At 36.3% G+C, this 15478-nt stretch overlaps 1 pseudogene; it reads right to left on the reverse strand.

The window, feature by feature from the left end:
- Positions 1 to 1801: 1801 nt before the first annotated feature.
- On the reverse strand, positions 1802 to 14900 carry LOC137571894 (uncharacterized; annotated as a pseudogene).
- Between the last annotated feature and the right edge of the window lie 578 nt (positions 14901 to 15478).

Raw genomic sequence — 15478 nt, forward strand, 5'->3', positions numbered from 1 at the left:
TTGTTTTAAATGGCAGCTACAAGATTTGAGTAAGTCATTTGTTTGGTCGTATTAATGCGAAAATAATGGTCTGCCAAATTGAATGAAACGCTAAATTTAACTGTTAAGGGGGAAAAGAACAAAAAACAATAACAAAAAAATAAAGCAGGAACAGTGAAAGCGAAAGAGTGGGTGAGAGTTGGGTAGAAATTGAGAGAGAGAGAGAGAGAGAGAGAGAGAGAGAGTGAGAATGAAAAAATAATATGCTGTTTCGCATTAGCTAACTTTCAGTGTCTACAACAACTCTTCTTCTTCTTCATTCTTTACTTGGCTCCCGCAATACCGTTACCTCTTATTGCAAATAACTTTGCTCCTGTTTACCGTTACATCAAAATTGGTTGTAGGTTTTTTTTTTGTTTTTTTTTTCTTTTTTACCATTTATGACAAAAAAATTATGCTCATTTTTTTTTTTTTTACCGTATATATATGTATATATATATAAACACTTATTAGAAGTTCGCATGGGTGTGTGGGTTGTGGATGTGTTAGATGCTTAGTTTTTTAATAGAAATCCTGTGCTTAAAGAAAAAAAGAGTTTTTGCTTACATTGTAGATGTGGTTGTGTTTGTGTGTGTGTGTGTGTGTGTGACTAAACATCGTGCATCGAGCAATAATGTAAAACGTAAGTAAGATAGAGAGAGGGGGAGAGAAAGAGCAAGAGGTTAGACGACGTGCAGTGGGTGCAGTGCGCAAAATTTACCTGTTGGGATTTTATGTGGGTATGTGTGTGTAAGTGTTGCAAAACGCCTGTATATTTATAGGTTATGCTGTGTTGGTGGTTTTAAGGGACGGGGGGCTCCTTTTTCGGGGTATAATGTAGTCAGGGTGAAGAGGATTCTTGTTACGTATATATTTCTTTTTTTAGCTTTCTTTTTTTTTTTGTTGTGTTTTGTTTTGTAAGTAATTTTACGTTAATTTTTTGCTTTTCATACACCAATTGAATTTACTTTGTTTTCTTTTTTTAGGTTTTTTACCATTTGCACTTATGTACATACATACACCTGTATGTACATATACATATGCATATACGTACATATGTATGTAGATGCAGTCAAGTTTAGTATTCAATACCTACAAAATGGTTGTTTTGTTTTTTCATTTATTTTTTGTTTTTGCTTGCATACTGTGCTTGTGGATGGAAATATTTATTTGCTTTTTACTGTTTTCAGTTTCTCTTGACAATTAAAAGAACGAAAAAAACATTTAACACCGATACTTTTTGTTTTGTTTTGGTTTTATGTTTTTGCTGTTATACATCTATGTATGTGTGTTGGTATATGCCCATATGTATGCAATAATGTCATTACTTTTATGTAGCAAAAATATAAATGAATTAATATGAAATAAATCGTTTCATTTTGGTTGATGCTATTTTTCTCCCCATTCTTTTCAGTATTTCCCTTTTTTAGGGTTTTCTTCATTTATTTTTTTTGTTTTGTTTATTATTCTTTGCTCGTTCGGTTGCAGTGGTGGTTGTTGCCTGTGCTGTATGTGCATGTGTGTGTTTTTTTATGGATGGTATGTGTACTAGCTAAAATTGGTGGTCATCTTTGCTAAGGCAGCTTCGTGACACGAAACTCCTAGGCAAAATATAGAAAGTTACAACATATTTAACTTTCTTATATTTGCCATCAAAAATTGAAGCTATAGTACATACAAACGCAATCTATGCAAGTGTGTGTGTGTATTTGTTTGTATATGTGTGGAACATGAATTGGGTTTTAAAACTAAAAGGAAAGCAAAAAAATCAATTAAAACGCAATTTTTATGGTCTTTTTGGTTTTTCGTTTTTTTTCTCTTCTTTTTCTCTCTATTTTACAAAATTTCAATTACGCTCTTTTCCTGTTCATAAAATATAAAATCATAAGGCAAAAATAAACAAAAATTAAGGGCATAATATATTCCATATAATTTTTGAATTTTTAATACATAAGTTTCATGAAACAAAGGAACGTGTGGGATGTGGTGGATGCAATAAACCAAAAAAAAAAAAATAATTGTACATATATATATATATAGGGAAAGAAAGTGCAACGGAAATGGTAAAACATGGAAGTAGGAAAACGAGGCGGGGTGTATGGTAACAAGCAAACAGCATTGGTCCAAACGTTGTGTTGTGTATTGCCAAAATACATCAAAAAAGTAGGCAACACTTTAAGTGTGGATTGTATTAGTGAGATTGCTTGGCGTGTAGGAGTGTTACATATATGTGTAAATACATTATTCGTGTGTGTGTGTGTGTATCAGTGTGGGCGGCTTGAACATGAAAAGCATAAGCTTAATTTGTTGTTGTAAACAATTTTTTGTATGGATTGTGTTAAAAAGGGTTTAATTCTTTCGTTTGTTTTGTTGTTATTTAAGATACGAGTAGTTTGTAATTATTATTATTTTTTTGTTGTTTTTTTTTTTTTGCTTTTTGTTTGCTCTTGTGTGGTTGATGTGTTTGTGTGTGTGTTTCTTATATGGAACGAATGTGTGCACTGGCCTAGGCTAAGCGATATCATCTGGTGGTTGTTGTTGTTGTTTTGGTTCTATCTTTTTATGTTTCAGTTATATATATATATATATATTTGTATATATATTTTTACTGGTGCTGCTGATGCTGCGACGACTGCGGCTGCTGCTGCTCTACAACTAAATCATCCTCTAATTCAGCACGCTGGCAACTGCTGCAGCTAGTAGCATCACTATCCTCCACTATGGTAGCATCATCATCGAACTCATCCTCGTAATTTTCGTCATCGTCATCGACATTTTGATTATTATAGTTCCGCTGCTGCTGCTGCTCGTCGAGTTGATGTTCATCAGTCAAGTCAAGGTTCATGATGTTCTGCTCATTTGTGGCTGTTGTTGTTGGTGTAGCCTGTTGCTGTTGGTGTAGTTGTTGTGGTTGCTGCTGTTGTTGCTCTTCTTGTGTTTGTTCCATTAACTGCTCGTTATCCACCTCTTCCTCTTGCTTCTGCTCCATTTCCGTTGTTTCCTCTTCCACCTGATTCACTACATTATACTTCTGATGTTGTTGTTTCGGTTGTTGTTGTTCCTGTTTCTCCGTCACCTGTGCTGCTGCCGCCTCCAACAGCTGCTGTTGTTCTAGTTGTTGTTGTTGCTGCTGCTGTTGCTCTTCCAGCCTCCTCACCACCACTTCATCCGACTCGACAATACTTTAACCGCTCTTAAACAATAAAATGGCCACCTGGCCCAAATAGAAATAAATGAAATGACGCGTCTCGTGTGTCACATAGGAGCCGAAATTGCGACCAACAATGCAATGCCATGTGGGATTGTATTTTTTGTCGAATTCCTTCTTGATGTAAGCAGCAATATCCTGCAAGAAATAGAAAGAAAATTGAAATCATTAATAATTTAATTTTTTTTGTAATCAGTTAATAAAGATAAAGAAGTTAATAACAAGAACTGTCATTGTTTTGCACAACAAACAGAAAATGACTAAAGAAAACAGTCGGAAAAGTGTGTCTCACATACACACACACAGACACAGAGAGAGGGAGAGAAATAACGATAGCTGGAAGGAAAAACACATGGCTATGGGGCTAAGTGGCTGCTAACTGTTTTGAAATTAGCGGCGCAAACGGCAAACTCAATAAAATTGCTGCCGAAACACAACCAAAGAACAAGCCAAACCAACCCACACACCCAACGTGCCTCGCCAGGCACATTTAGTCAGCTGCCTGTCACTAGGGTAACCCAAAATGTGACCTCAAACTGGCAAAAAGGCAGCTACTACAAGAACAACAAGCTGGTAGGGCGGGGGAATGAGTGTTGGTTAGTAGTTAGAAGTTGTGGAGGCAGCAAAGTTTTTGTTTTTATTTTTTTTTCTTTCTTTGTTTGTTTGTGCTAATGAGTTAGTTATGATTGGTGGCGTTGTTGTTGTGTTTGTTGTTATTAGTTTCTGCTGTTTGTTGATGGTCTATTAAGCAATTTAGTTGAAATTAACACAAATTTTGAGCTGCACTTACACCACTTCAAGGACACACACACAACAACTGAGAGAAAGGGACAGCAGAGAGAATGAAAGAAATAGATAAATTTCTGCAGTTTAGTGCATAAATGCCAAAGGTCATTGTCAGTTGGTTTAGCCAAGAAAAGACAGGGTTACACGCCAAAAGCACTCACAACAACCCAGTTAGCACACACACACACACATACACACACGCTCACTCACACCAATACAAACATTTAGTGTGTGTAAACGCGGTGAAATTTTATATAGTCTAACCAAAAGGCGCACACAGGGAAAATATTTGTGTCCAACAACAAGTCTAAGTACAATGTTGAAAATTATCGAATGGCGATCAGAAAATTTGCAAAAACATTTAAAATTAATATTTAATATTCAGATTTCTTATCGTAGAACTTGCCACATATTATTTATATATGGGCAATTCACAAATCCGCAGGTTTACACCTACATATTAATCTGTCTACTAGACAATGGTTATATTAATCATGATGTCTCAATAGAGAGGAAATATAAAATTAATGAAAATTTCCATTTTCACTTATATTGATGGATTTACTGCTTGCCTTTTTGTGCGTGAAGTTAGTTAATACGCTTTGTTAATTATTGTTATATTAAGATAATTATTTGATTGACGGCAATTATGCTCTTCTGATTTGTATCAGTGTTTATGAAAGGCTAAGTAAGCGATTCGTCTTAACGGTAATAACCTCTTGTTGTTGGTGTTTCATTCTTTCTTCTCAACTTGTTATCCCTTAAATATGACGTTCTCAACTACGATTTACACTGCAGAAACAGCAGCAATAAAAATGTTATCTCATTATCTCTCTCTCTCCCTCTTTATCTTTCCCTCTCTCCATATCTGACTGTCGCATTTAACAAAATACCTAGCGTTAGAAACTTTAAAAGCAGACGGAAAGTTTTTTTCTTCTTTTTTTGCCATACATTTGGAATGTTGACAAGGAGAAGTGTACAAGAAAGAGAGAGAGCAAAAGAAATGAATGCGTGCCAAGCCATAAACTTAACCCGGTAACCTCAAAATAAAAATAACAAAATGAAGGCAAAGAAAATAATAAAAAAAGAAAAAAAACCCAACATAAAGCTGATTTAGTTGAGTGCCGTGCGACAACGTCCATGTCCAGGTGGTTGTCGTCATCGACTGCTCTCTCCCCCTCGTTCCTACTACCGCCCAAGTCCTTTTTAGTGGTGATCGCTATTAAGTCATTGGGTTGGTAAGGTTGAGAACTTTTTCCTCCCGCCTCTTCCACCAACCCGTCAACCTGTCGTGTTTGCCTGGCGAAAAAAAAACCCAAACATTTTTACTGCAGTTAGTAGTTAGTGTAGGATCTTCTCTCTTACTGTGCTACTGCCACACACACACACACTTATCTCTCTCTCTCTCTTTTTCTCTGTTTGTGTGTGTGTTTGTGTCAATGTCGTGTCAGACGACAATATAAAGTTGATTGTTTTATATTCAATTTGGTTTGAGGGCAACAACTACCCCACAATCAACTCAAACCAAAATACAACACACACAGCAACAATGTCATGGAATTTGTTTTGGCAACGCCAAAAAATTGAACATTTTGACATAGAGAAGTGAACCACCGCCGCCATGTTAAGGAATTTCGATGGAGCCAGCCAGGAAAACATTTCTAATATAATCTATATATGTATGTATGTATGTATGTGGTGTGCGTGTATTACCACGGCCAGTTTGCTGCTTTGATATATAGGAATTGTATGCCATATGACGATAATAAAAAATCAACGTTGAACATATTGTTTTATGTTAAAAAAAACTTTGTTCAACTTACATAAGTCATCTATACTTGGCGATCGATTAAATTCATTTCTATTATCTAACAATAAGAAGCAGAATTTAGCCTCAAAAAGTATGCTTAGTGTTGGTTAACCTCACTCAAATATTTTCTAATTATTTCAGATAAAACATTTCAAATCGGTTTATTTTCAATTCCATTCTGATTATTTTTTGCAAACATTTCCAAAACTTGTATCCCTAAATGTATGCTAAGAATACTCAAAATGCAAATGTTGGTCTGTAAAAATTACAATTTTTTGTAGATTAAATATTTCAAATTTACGAAATTTTATAAACTGAATGTTTTTGCAGTCCCCTTAAAGTATGCTCAAATGTATCGTTGTTTTGGATAATTAACTTAGCAGAGATTGTCATTTGGCATAACAAATTCATCTGCATTGAAGAGAAGAAAAAAAGAAAGCCCACGGTATGATAGCAAATACTCTTATCTATTTGTCTATCTATACATACATATAGAAAAAGAGGCCTCCACCCCCAAAAAAAACCATTCATCAATATCAATAATTTACTACAGTCCTCTGCAATTTCAGTTCGGCCTATATCATGTCAATGTACCTATATATCTATCTATATGTTTTTTGTATATATCGTGTGCAATGGAAATGGCGACGTCACTTAACGACATACATACATACATGGCTATACATACATACATATGTATGTATATATGTATATATATATATATATATATATATATATATATAGATATAATATGTAACTATCTGTATGTAAGAGTTACTCTCGTATTCTGCCCGCATATTGATTAAACATTTGGCCACGCAAAAAAAAACAAAACTTACACACACACACACAGCATACACATACTCTAAAAGGATACCCCCCGCCCTTCTCCTCAACGACAATGCCAACGTCTCACCACTTTGCAACAAATTCAATGCAATATTGTAGTATTCTTCTTTTCATTTTTTATTGTTATCAATTTCCTTTTGTTTTGTTTTGCGAGACATGAAAAAGAAGCAGCAACAAAATGCAGCAGCCAACCAACCAAACACAAACAGGCAACGAACCAGCCAGCCAGTCAACCAAACAAACAAACCAAACAAACGCGACAAGAAATAAAAACTAATTAAATTTATTTTTAAAACTTAAACAAGGAGAAGGAAGTCAGCTAAACCCGGAGATAAAGGGTGGAGAGAGTGTCGAGAAGTAGTAGGAGGAAGAAGGGGGCATAGGGAAGCTGCAAAATTTATATCGCTTGGTTTGGTTGCTGGTTGTTTTTGGCCTCCATACCTTATACTCCTGCCTCTCCATCTGCTCCTTCTATGACACGGCTACCAACCTACTCTCTACTCGTTACCCTTCTCACCTCTTGTCTTGCTCTCTCTCTCTCTCTGTTCTGTTCTTCTTGTTGGCTTATTTGGGGTTTTGCCTTTTAAATCGCTGCCGCAACCAAGGCGCACAACAGATAGAACAAAAAAGAAATAAAAAATAAAAAAGTGAACCGAAAAAAAGCACACCCATAATGCCTATAGATACAATTTAAGCTGCTCGGAAAGGTTGCGCGCCCCTAAAAATATACAGCACATAATTTTCTTCTTCCATATCCCTTTACCCCCCCGCATTAGATCCACATAATATGTGTGTGTGTGTGTGTGAAGAGCTTAACCCTAGTGTGTGTGTGTGTGTGTGTGTTGGTAGGCAAAGAAAATGGGGTTAGCTTGGGAATGAGAGAAGGGTATTAGTTGCGTATCTAATGGATACCAAATTGTTTTTGCATTTCAGTTTTCTTTCTATTCATTGTTTTTTTTTTCAATTTGTATTTCTCTGTCTAGTCTAGACTCATGGATAGAAGTTCTGAAAACTCATAATCAGCTTTTTGTTCGCTTTGATTATAAATGCCTATTGATTTATTTTCGTTTATTTATTGATCTCCCTTCCCCCCTCTTCTATAGGCTTGACCCGATCATTGGCTTAGTTTGTGAAATTGAAAGAATAACATGTCGATCATTAAGAACCGATTGAGAGATCAACAACCTTATAAACTCCTAATAAATTCAAGTAACTTGATTGGTTTGTTATTCTTAGTATACTTTAGAGCAATCTGAAATAAACGAAGTTTGCTTTTTCTTGGCAACCACAATGCTAGCTTTCGATTTTAAAAATTTTCAAGTCAAAGGTAAGTTTAGCTTCCCCTAACTCTTGTGCTAATGTTCTGTATAAGAACCTCAAGAATATCGTTGACGAAACTAAAGGCTATTACGAATCTAAACAAAGAGGTACATATATATCTTTTCAATATATTCCATACGAATTCCGAATTGCGTTCATGCCACATTCTTTTCATGAAATGATTTTTGAAATTTATAAAGTATTCTCTATCGTTTGTAATTGTTGCAAAGCGTTTGTTTTTCAAAATTCTATATTTAGTATCAAAATCAAGTGGGTTGGCTATAAGAATTTTCTATAGGCGGCGGGGCACACATTGTATAAATATATATTTTTAGTTGCATTTTCAAAAAAAAATATGTTATGTGCTCATCATTCACATTATATAATTGATTTCGTCAATATTTTTCTAAAAGAGGCAGGGGGTGAGGTATTCAAAAAAGTGAAATGTGCCGGAACATAATCATTTTAAAATTTTGACTAAGCAATTAAATTTTTCTTCTGGGAAAATACACGCACACACACACACAGAAAACAATAACAAAAATCCATATTTAATTACCTATAGACACACACACACACACAAAGAAAACAAAGCAATAATAATGCCGCACTTATTATTATGCAATAAGCAGAATAAGAAGAAGAAGAAGCAAAAGCAAAAAGAAGACGTTGGTGAAGAGGGAGAAGCAGCCAGAAAAGGCAATCAATCGCCCGTTTCTACATCTGTGTGTGTGTCGTGTCGTTTGCGTTTGTATTGGTGTGTGTGGCACATATATTTTATTTATAGCAACAAGAGGCAGGCTCAACCTTGTGGGCGGGGTTAGGTGTTTTCAGTGACAACATTTTACGTGTGTGTGTGCCTTACACTCTATCTATATAAATATATATATATGTATGTATGTGTCCATGTGAGAGATGGCAGTGGAAAAACAAAAACTGTGGCATACTTTCAGGCAGCGCGTGATGTACGCATTTTGCTTTTACTGCTCAATTAGCAGACGACAACGCCGCCGCCGCCACCGCCATGCCCAGAGATTCTCATTCTACATCAATTCTCCCATTCCCTCCTCTCACTCTCTCCTCAATTTTATACGCCTCCTCTCGTACAATAACAATAATAACAAAAAACAACAACAACACTTCCGCTGTGATTTCAAGTTTACTTTGTGTTTGCTTTCAACGGCTCTCAGGGCTCAGGTCTTGGTGACCCTCCTCCCTCCCTCCGACCCAGTCGATAGCCCGGTCTTGTCTTCCGTCCCGCCCTCCATCCTCTTACATCTGCCATTGGCATTGACAAAGGCAACTGTGGCGACTATGCCCTCCTCCCCTCCATCCACCTCATCTACCGTTCCGCAGCAGGCGCTATCACTGACCAACAAGGCAATTTCTCTTAGTTGGCGCCTTTTGGTTTTTCAAACCAATGTTGTATGCATATTGATTATTCAATTTCTTGGTCTTTGTTGTACCATTTTGTTGACATTGTTGCTGATTTTTTTTCGTTTTGGGGTTGTTGTTGTTTATTTTAGCTTAAAAGCTTTTCGATCTATCTTTCTCTCGCTCTATCTGTGTGTGCCGCCTTCGTTTTTTTTTTTTTTGGTTCCAACTGTTGATGATGATGATGGCCAGTCAAGTTTGTTGCAGGAGGTCAGGTCAGTCCATGTCATTGCCATTGTGGCAACCTTTAGTTTTTATTTCTTTCACTTATTAGCTTTAAATTTTCATTTCAACTGCTTAGAAATTAACCCATTTGTTTCTTATTCAGTTGCACAACAATAACCCAAAGGTTGGTGTGTGTGTGTGTGTGTTTGTGGGCACAATTTTGGTTAGTTTCAATTTGACAGCGGTTTCTGTACGGGCAAGTTAACTAGTTAATTTCGCAAAGGTCAACCACGAATTCAATTACGAAATTCCAGGAAAATGCAAAATGCATAACAACAAGTCAGCCCAGCCAGCCACACTGCTAAAAGGCAGCAGCACCAAAGGAAGGACACTCTGGTAACTGTGGAGAAGGGAATGGAGTGTACACTCTGTCTCTCTTCCTCTTTCGCTCGGACACGGTTCTGTGTTTCCCTCTCTCTCTATATACCTCTTGGCAAGAAAAATTATTAAATGCCATGGCCAGAGCTAACCAGGCTAGGCCAAAAATGGAACTTTGTTGTTGGGAAGATGGGAATGCGGAATGTGGGTGAAAAACCGCAGGACTGTAAAATCGGTAAACGCAATGGAAAAACGCAATACCAACAACGCACAGGAGAAAGAAAACTAAAGCACACTCATCTCATAACTTGACTGACTTTCATTTCTTCCAATAGCCTCTGGGCCTCAGGATTATTAACGACGTTTTGGTTAAATGGTCAAAATGAACAAACAACATTCGAACCTCAAACGGAAATGAAGCTTTTGAGAATTGCATTTCTCTTTCTACCTGTATACACATACACACACACACACATATACATATGTATGTATATATATACATATATAGGAAACGATTAAAAATTCGCAATATTGCATATACCTAGAGATTAATTTTTCTTGAAATTCAAATAGAGAATTCTACTGCTATATATTTTCTTTATGTGTATATTTTTCTACTTGGAGAATTTTTTTTATTTTGTATATTTACTTAGGATTTTTCTTGAATTGAATTTTGTACAACTTTTTCTGCAGCAGAGCAAAAAAAAGGAAATATTTCAAATAATAAAAGTTTGCTCTTTTATGAAGCCAAAAGAAGAAGGAAGAGTAAATGAAGTTGAATGGATGGGTTGGTTTGGTTTAGTTAGGTTGAGTTTTGGTGCTCGGTCGTAGGAGGGCAACGCATAAAAGCAAATCAAGATAATTGGCAATGCCCCTCGCCTTGTGAATTGTAGCGCATGGAAAGCTTTTATAATCCATTAACATTCACTCAGTTGCATAGCAACACCTGTTGTACTGTCTTTGTGTGTGTGTGCACATACATTTGCATTTATGTTGGTAGTCTGCAATATATTCAAAAGTCTTTCTATACTTCCAGACCTTGTTTTTGGTTTTTTTTTTTTTTTTGTTCTTGTTGGTCTTTTGGTTTAGTTTAGATTGAGTGGCCTAACCAATAGATTTTGTAGTTATTTGCCATGGCATTTTAAGGGGAATGAAGACAAATAAAATAAAAAAAACTGACTAAAGCAGAAGTTTACCAAAATCTTCTACAAATATATATTGACTTATTTTTAGTGCCAAAATTTAACATCTAAATTCAGGCAAATAGTCTATAATGTTAATTTTGAACGTGATATTCCTTTTTTGTGATCTAGGGCAACTAAAATCTATCCTTCTGTTTTGATTTTCTATATTTATAAATATATTAACACTCACCTTTTCAATGTTGTACTTCTCCAGGGCCTGTGTCGCACAATCAACGGCATCTTGCTGCATCTCCTCGCTCATGTCAGCATTCTTAATAACAGCTTTGCGATCAGACATTTTTGCAGTTGTTGTTTTTGCTTGCTCGGTTTTGTATTTACTTTAAAATTGGGCTTCCTTGTTGGTTGTTTGTTGCTTAATTGATGATGGTAACTGCAAGTAGAAGTTGGGGGAAAAGAAAAATGAGCACTGTAAAGGAGTGCCACATATGGAAAAGAGAGAGAAAAACAAAAAAAAACTATTAAATATGGGCATTGCACATAATTAAAGAGGAGGCAGTTTAATCAAGTTAGCTGCATCCTTTTACAAACAGGCACACACGCATGCAAGCTTTCACACACACACACACACAGTAATAAACATATGCATATATATGTATATATGTAACATAGTGAGACGCAAGCGCATTGAGCGCAATTGGCAAATGTTGCATACTTTTTTGGGCAACTGCTCTGTTCTGGTTTCCCTCCTGTCCCCCTTCCTTTGTGTTCCACATATATTGTGCTGTTGCTGCTGCATGTAACATACAATTTAATTATAAACGACAAACCAACATTGCAAATCAAATATCCAGATCCAATGGACAAAATATATATTAATGAGATACACACATTCACATACCCTACATATACAACTAATTAGCCTTGCATTATGCAAAATGTGAAAAAGAGAGAAACAGTTAGAGCGCAAATGCGAGAGGAGAAGAGAAGTAGCCTTCCCGTCTGTTTTTCTCCATAGATATTCATGGCCTTGAGGACAGGACAACACAGCAGCAGCAGCACAATGATGATGATGTTGATGCCACGCTTGTTCTTTCTCTGTCTCTATCTCCACTTTTGTCTCTGTCTTTCTTATTCCATCTATCCATCTATTTGCATCGTTTGTTCTCCCTCTCTCTCTCCTTCTGGCTTTTTTCTGCGTGTGTGTGGGTGTGCCTGTTGGCCATAACCATCACACCAAGGACAGAGCATTTTCTGATGTTAATTCAAATTCAAGGCTTATAACCCCCCTCCCTCATCATCTACCCAACCATATTCTGGACCTCGCTTCGGTCTTTCTTTCTGCCTGCCTGTCCTCTTCGCCCCCGCCATTCACTTTTGTAGCATACTTTTATGAGCAACGCCATTGCCCCTATTAGTCGACGGAAAGGAAAGACAAAACAAAAGAGGGTGCAACAAAAAAAAAAAAAAAAAACAAATTCTAAAACAGAATATTTCAAATGCAATTCTAAATGATTCAAAAAAGGGTAAAGAGACATTGGGAGTTGAGAATTGCTAAAAACCAACAAAAGCTGCAGTACAGCATATACAAACGTACATACTCACATACATATGTATGTATGTATGTACATATATATATGGATGTGCTTGGCATTTATGGCAACTGAAGAATTTTAATGTAAACAACAAGAATTTTCTGTAGAAGGTAAATTCAACTAATGCATAAAATGGGAAAATTAGATACTTTAAGCAAGAGCAAGGATAACTATAAAAAGTTTTAGTATAGTTATTGTTGTTTTTTAAGACCACTAACCTTAATTTAAAATTCTGATTAACTCCCCCTCAGCTTGCAATTTTTTTTTTTCAAATTCACCAAAAATTGATTTAAACTTACAAACCCAATTACAGTTAATCGGATGCCTGGGTTATGATAGTGAAAAAAAAAACCTTATATGGGAATTAGAATGAATGGAAAATTCATTTGCGAACCAGCAACTGAAAAAGCATCAGCACACTTATTGAATAGAAGCATCTTCATGAAGTCAATTAGAAATGCATTGATAGTTGGACAAACAGCTTGTTGCCTTCCGCTCCCACAATTCATTCTGCTCACATACACACAGACACGCACACTCACACAGACAGACAAACAGACAGAAAGGTAGCGGAAATAACGATAACAACAGAGCAAATCGAAGCGCGAAACTTTAAAATGCAAAGCAATGCAACGTGTGTATGTATGTGTTAGCAAAATGAAATTATAATGACAGGCGGACGAGTAGCTAGTTGCTAGCAGTAGCAGCAGGAACTGAAACTGACAACATAATGCAAGCCTGCAAGCACCTGCAAGTATGCAATGCCTTTTTTTTCCCAGGCAGTCCATGTTTCAGTTTTAGTGTTAGACACTCACACACAAACACAGGCAACCAAGGTAATTGAATTTTGAGCCAGAGTGTATATGCTGCTCCCTGTATATGTATGTGAGTTCGTTTCCTTTCATTACGGGCCACAGAGCATTTTGCCATTCGATGTTGCTGCATCCCCTCCCCTGCCCCTAAGGCGACCTACACCATTAGTAAAACTCGCGATATTTGATTTGCCTTCGGGCCGAAATAGTTCTGTAATTAGCTAGGTATTCTTTATCCACGTTGATATAGACAACTGACATCTGTTAGATCTAAAAGGAAAACTAAATCAATTTGGGTTATTACTTATGCGACACATGTTGGTCAGCAAATATCTATAAATAGATAACTTGATTTTTTTAGATGGTGTTAACCATTAACCAAAAACTTAATAGAAGACAATAAATGTTGATTTCATTTATGAATCATCCTAACATCAAAGATTTTGAAATGTTCCATCTTTTGGTTACACCAAATTAAAGTGAAGACTAAAGCATTACATACATATGTATGTATGGGCATTTGGATACTACTACATTCTAAAAATTAAAATTGATCTTTTTGTGGTAAAATAAGATGTTGAGTAGTTATCATTTAACACAGAAAGCTATAATTCCTAACTTCTTACATTGTTCCCCGCTCAAAAATTTGTTTATCATGAACAACAATGTATCGCGGATAAGATTTTTTTTTACGATCGCCTCTAAAATTTCATCTCACCTCACCTCACTTCGTTTATCTTACCCACCTTCTCCTCGGCTCAAAGCGGAAACCGCATAAACCATAATTGTTCCATCTACGAATAAATTAAGCGCCAGATTAGGCAACAAAAATAGTTAAATATTCTCTAAATTATTTCGAACAATGACGTCAACATCAGACATGGACAAACTGGATATTCAAAACTTGGATTTCTCTTCGAAAACTATTATATCATGCATATGTATATGATGGTATTTGCGTGGGCCAATCTGCAGTTATTTTTTTTGCTGCGTAAAAATGCTGCGTCAGCAGCGGGGTAAGCTTCGCCAGGTAAAAAAATAAAGCCGAATGCCGAAAGTCGCCTTGCCTTCTCTATGGGAATTTTGAACGTTCTTTTTTTTGCATGACAATGCAGCAGCAGCAGTTGCACAACTTCACTCAATTGGAGAACTTTCACACACTTTACACACATACCACACACAGAAACAAACAAGAAAAAAGAGTTATTATTTTTATTTTACTCACCTTGAAAATAATTGTTGAAAATTTGTTTTGTTGACGCGAATAATTTCAGACAGTTAATGACAAAATAGAGAAAGGGTTTTTCGTCTAAAACAATTTTTGAAACTGCCAAATCAACAGCTGTCATCCAAATGAATAAAAAAAAAACAAATTTCAAAAAAAAGGCGAAAACGAAAAAAAGTGTTGCCCTAATGTGTCCGTATGTGTGCGGAGTTGTCGTATTTTCCAGAGTATGTGTGCGTGGGTCTGTATGGAAGAATGTGTGTGTGTGTGTGTGTTTTTGTGGACTCCTTTTTAGCGAATTTGGCACGCCGCGCGATTTCACAGTTTTCAATAAAAAAATATACGATTACACCATCAAAAATTAGATATCAACTTGAAAATTCCTTAATTTGCCGCAAAAAACAAAAAAAAAAAACATGCGTGGGTGTTGTATTTGTGTGTGTTTGTGTTAGTTATGTTTACCGCTAAGCGCACTCGTCGTGGTCGTCGTGTTGTTGACTGATTATAAAGCACGTCGGCCGCTGATAACTCGACCTATAGATGTATCTGGAGCTGTTTGCTTGCCTTTCTGTTTAAAACTGTTTCGATCGAATTTGCACACACCGCATAGACCCCAAAAAAATTACGAATATGTCGAATCTCGATGCTGATTGGTCGAGCTGTGGACGCGTCTGGCAGGCGGCATCTGGCAGGTCGCGTCTGGCACTAGTGATGCTAGAAATGTGTAACGACCGAA

Source organism: Drosophila tropicalis, unplaced genomic scaffold (assembly GCF_018151085.1).
Source record: "Drosophila tropicalis isolate 14030-0801.00 unplaced genomic scaffold, ASM1815108v1 contig_158, whole genome shotgun sequence".
NCBI lineage: Eukaryota > Metazoa > Arthropoda > Insecta > Diptera > Drosophilidae > Drosophila > Drosophila tropicalis.